A 4,853-nucleotide genomic window follows, 5' to 3' on the forward strand; every position below is an offset into this window, starting at 1 on the left:
GAAATGGATTTTTATTCAGCTTCACAATCATAAAAATTGTAAGGAAAAAATAGAATATTTGTCAAATGACACGCTAGCGTAAGTAGTATCGTCTCAGCTTCTCACGCGGGTAGTTACCGTTCGATTCTTTGTGGGGGTATTATTTTTTTTTTTAAGTTTTTCTATCCTTAAGTTATACAAATTCTTTTTACATTTCTTAATGTTTCATTATATACAGAAAAGATATAAAAATATATACATTATTATTTTTTACTACATTGAAGAATAATATATTTTTATATTAAAAAAATAAAATGTTAACTGTAATTCAAGTAATAAATCTTCCTTTATTTGCGCAAGATGGTAAAAAATTTATTGCTTCAATTTTTTTGTAATATTTTAATATTATTTCCTCTCAATTATCTTTCACCTTTATTTTTTCGCTTATTTTTGCAAATACGAAGATACACTTTAAAACATTTTTTATGTATTTTTTAATTCTCTACAACTTTTGTTTGAAATTTTTTTCGATTCAATGCCTAGATTCTATGATACGGCCGTTTTTTACCCTTTTTTACCCTTTTTCTCAAAGATCTCCTGATCCAATTGCACAAAAATTAGCACCATTCGATTCAGCGTCATCGAGTTACCATTAAATCAAGTTTTTGGCCAGGTACCAAAAAGTCGTCCGTTTTTCTTTTATTGACCGGATTAAAAATGCCAATATTGATGGTTGTTCATGTGGGAGTTCATAATATATACGTATATATACGTAATAATATACGTATATTAATATATGAGAAATTCAAGATTAAAATAAAAAAATAGAAGAAAACACGTCGGTCACGTGGTTTCGTCTTAGCGACCACTGAATTCTAAATTGAAGCGTTCTCAACTTTTAATATAACTATTATTAATATATGTGAAATTTGAGATTAAAATAAGAAAATAGAAGAGAACACTTCGATTACGTGACCAACGCCCTTTAGCGTATGTGGTCGTAAACACATCAATCGCGTGATCTGTTGCTACGCGCGATAGTGCGCAATAAGGATTTGAACAAAAATAAGTTTCTAAGAAATACGCAAGAAATAAAAACTAACAGAAGAAAAGTATCATTCGGATATAAGTGGACATAAGTAACGTCGTTGTACAAATAACAGTAACGTCTATATAACAAATAAATTCGAAATTCAAATAATCGCCATAAATCCTAAACTTGTGAAATTAAATATTAACCGAATATGTCGAATCTCGCTGGTATTAATAATATAACGAAGCTAATAACGTTAGGACGTAACAGCTCCCCCCTTAAAGAGAAGCACGCGGGAATCCATTTCCTAGTGCTTCGTAAAGAGCGAACTTCCGAAGGACTTTGTCGTCCGTGTAAAACTGCAATTGCTCACCCAATGATTCCCTGGTTTGTAAGCCGCTTGTAGCTCTGGTAGGTTTACTGGTATTGGATATACTACTTGCCGTTTTAGAGTGCTCCGTGGTGACCTCACGAAGTTTGGTTTCCTCTGCTAACTCTTATTAAACGTACAGCTAAACGAAAATCAGAAATGGCACATTTACCATTTCTTTTAACTAAAATATTTCTGCTTTTGATATCTCTATAAGCTATGGCTGGTTTCCTACGAGTTCCAAAAATTTCTGTATGCAAGTGAGCAACGCCCTAGGCAAGGGAAAGACAAATAGCCAATAGACTTGCATGGTCTAGTACAGTGGTTTGTAAATAATCATGTAAAGATCCTCTTTCATGGTAATCCGTAATTAATAACATTATAGTCCAAGATCCTGTTCCTTTGATATCAGCGGCAATGAAGCCTAAGATATTATCATGTCTCATTAAAACGGTCTGGTAGATTTCAGTTTCAGGAAACCATGATGCTTCTTCCAGAGCGAAAAAAAACTTTTACTGCCACTTTTCTCCTCTCCATTGTGCTAGCCATACTTCGCTGTATCTACCTATTCCAACGCATCGAGATAAAGCCAACTGTTTAGCTATAGTTCTTTGTACTAAAAGAGGTAGTCCAGAGTCTGATCTACTACTCCGATCAATAAAATCTCTAAGTGTTCCTTGAGAAGGTACTAAACATTGACCTCTTTCTTTTCTTCTATATCTATATCTATGATATATTATCACTATTGCTATGGAAATAATAATTAAGCACACAGATAACGAAGCAGCTAATATGATTATTGATGCTCCAGAGGCAATAGCTATTGGATCTGGTGTTGCTGTAGGACGAGCTTGATACTCTGGAAATAACTCCTTGTAACACAGAGCCGTCTGTTGCAACAAATTATGATTTTTCCTTCTAGATGTGGAACAAGGTAGCCTTTGGATTACAAGAAACCCTCTTCATCCGGTTGCAAACATCCATAGGACCATTCTGGAACATATTCTCTAATCTCAGCATCCCAAACTTTCTCTACAGCGCTACAAAAATGTCCGCCGGGTCTTTCTTCGCAAGTACCGTTTTGTCGGTCTTCTGGACAGTGTCCTTCACAGATGCAAGTCGTTCCCAATACACCAATAAATCTTGCGATAAACACTCCTAAGCCTAGGCATAGGCTGTATTTCCGCGCTGACCCAGGGTAGCGGAGAGCTCAGCCATTTTCTACACTCAAGAGCACATACTTCACTCTCATTGTTCCCATATTCTGTCGGTATCTGCATATTCTTTTAGTTCGGATAAAACCTGGGCAATATTGGCTTGCGATGCTAAACGTATCATAATATCCAATTTTCCAAGTTTAACATAAAGTGGATTATTATATTTGACAAAGAAGACTTTCATTTCGTGTTTCGACATATCTGGTCTTTACAAAAAAGTTTATGATTTTTTTTTTTTTATACGGAAGGAAATTTACATGAATATATATATATATATGTAATAGTTTATCAAAAAAAATAAAAAGTGTCCTAATTTTTATTTCTAGTTAATTTTACTTTGTCCTGATGGACAATTTTACTTCTATTCTTATAACTAATTTTAATGTTATTTCTAGGCAGAATCTCTAGAATCTGGTGGGGGCCAGTGTATTGGTTTCCTAATTTCGATGTTGGCTGCTTCAACAGATAAATGTTATCTCCAACTTCAAGTTTTTGACCGCGAGCATTTCGATCGTAATAAAATTTCGATTTTACTTTTGCACCCACCAGGTACCGTCTTGCTATCCCCTGAGCTGTTCTGATTTTGCGAATTAAGTCTAAATAGTATTTTAAGTAGGTGTTCTCAAGGGTAACGTTAGTAAGCACCTCTCCTGAAGGAGCATTCGCTTGTTTTCCAAATACTAATTCATGAGACGTGAACCTAGTTCCCTCATGTGTGCTAGTGTTATATGCGAACATAGCGTGAGTGAGCCATTTATCCCACTCGATCTTCTTACTAATAAATTGTTTTAAATACTCAACTAAGACGATGTGCGAACGCTCAAATGATCCATTTGACTGTGGATGAAATGCTGTGGTTTGTATTTGTTTACAGCGGTATTGTTTCGCAATTGCTTTTAGTAGGGAGCTTGTGAAATTTGTCCCTTGATCGGTCAGAATTGAGCTTAGCGCTCTGAATATGTTACAAAAGTTGTGAACCATTGCTTCTGCAATATCAACGGATGTAGCTGACTTAAGTGCTACTGCAATAAAATATTTAGCTAAAGCATCTTGAATAGTAAGGATATATTTGTTACCCAATTTAGTTGCTGGAAGCGGTTCAACAATATCCATGGCAATTTTGTCTAATGCCGCCCCTGGCGTATCGGTTATTATCATTGGTTCCTTGGACTTTATTCTAACTAGTTTTTTTAATTGGCAACTTTTACAATTCCTAATAAATTCTTGTATGTCCTTTTTCATGTTTTGCCAATGATACTTTTGTCTAATTCTAATATACGTTTTTGTCACGCCTTTATGTCCCCCGATAGCCGAGGAGTGGCATTCTGCAAGAATGTCCTTCCGCTTTTCTGGTTCTGGAACTACAACTTTATTCTTACATATTACAATTTTGCAAGGTTCGGATTCAAAGGTATTATTAAGGTTGTTTTAGACAAGCGACCATGGTATACCATCGATATAGGGTGTTCTAGCAATGCTTACTGATTTAAGGTTAAATTCGCGAGTGACAGTAAGCAATGCACCAATTGCCTCTATTACCGTTTCCACCTTCGTGGAGTTTGACGTATGTTCTTTTATTGGAATTAATATCAGCTTATATTTTCCCAAGTTCGTCACCTTTGCTTTAGCTAACATCAAATTCCTTTTTTTCGGAAGCTGTCCTGTTTGGTCTAAGAGCTCAGCGCCCCTGTCTTAGGGTACACCGTCTAAATCTATAAATACAACCACGTTATCACGCCTCAAATTCAGGGAATCCCTAGTTTCTACTAAATTTCCCGTTAACAATCCCAAGTTCGAATCATTTCTTGTCGGCGTGTATGGGGAGAATAAGTCATCGTATTCCGTTAAGTCACTGTTTCCCCCAACATCAGAGTCTTTTTCTACTATCATCGTTGCAATTGTATCAAAGGTACTGTCGAGATCATTGTCCCTGTTGTCGTTCATTGTGCGTCTGGCATAGAATTGGATTGGGCTATCTCCCGAATCATCCGCATACACAGGGAGCACGACTTTCGTCTTTGTCGGATATCGCGAGAGGGCATCCGCGTTTGCATTGGCAGTACCAGGTTTATACACGATTTTGAAAGAATAGTCTTCTAATTTTAGGCTCAACTTAAAAAGTCTTGAAGAGGGGTCTTTGATTGATTTCAACCAAACTAACGGTTTGTGATCGGTAATCAAAGTGAAATTTCTACCGTATAAATATGGCCTAAAAAAATTCGTTGCGTACTATGGCCAAAAGTTCCCTCTCTAT

At 36.0% G+C, this 4,853-nt stretch overlaps 1 pseudogene; it reads right to left on the bottom strand.

Annotated features, from left to right (window-relative positions):
• Window positions 1-1,172: 1,172 nt before the first annotated feature.
• Window positions 1,173-2,600, bottom strand: LOC106785764 (annotated as a pseudogene).
• Between the last annotated feature and the right edge of the window lie 2,253 nt (window positions 2,601-4,853).

The sequence above is a fragment of the Polistes canadensis genome, unplaced genomic scaffold (assembly GCF_001313835.1).
Source record: "Polistes canadensis isolate GaletaPanama2010 unplaced genomic scaffold, ASM131383v1 scaffold_56, whole genome shotgun sequence".
Classification (NCBI taxonomy): Eukaryota; Metazoa; Arthropoda; class Insecta; order Hymenoptera; family Vespidae; genus Polistes; species Polistes canadensis.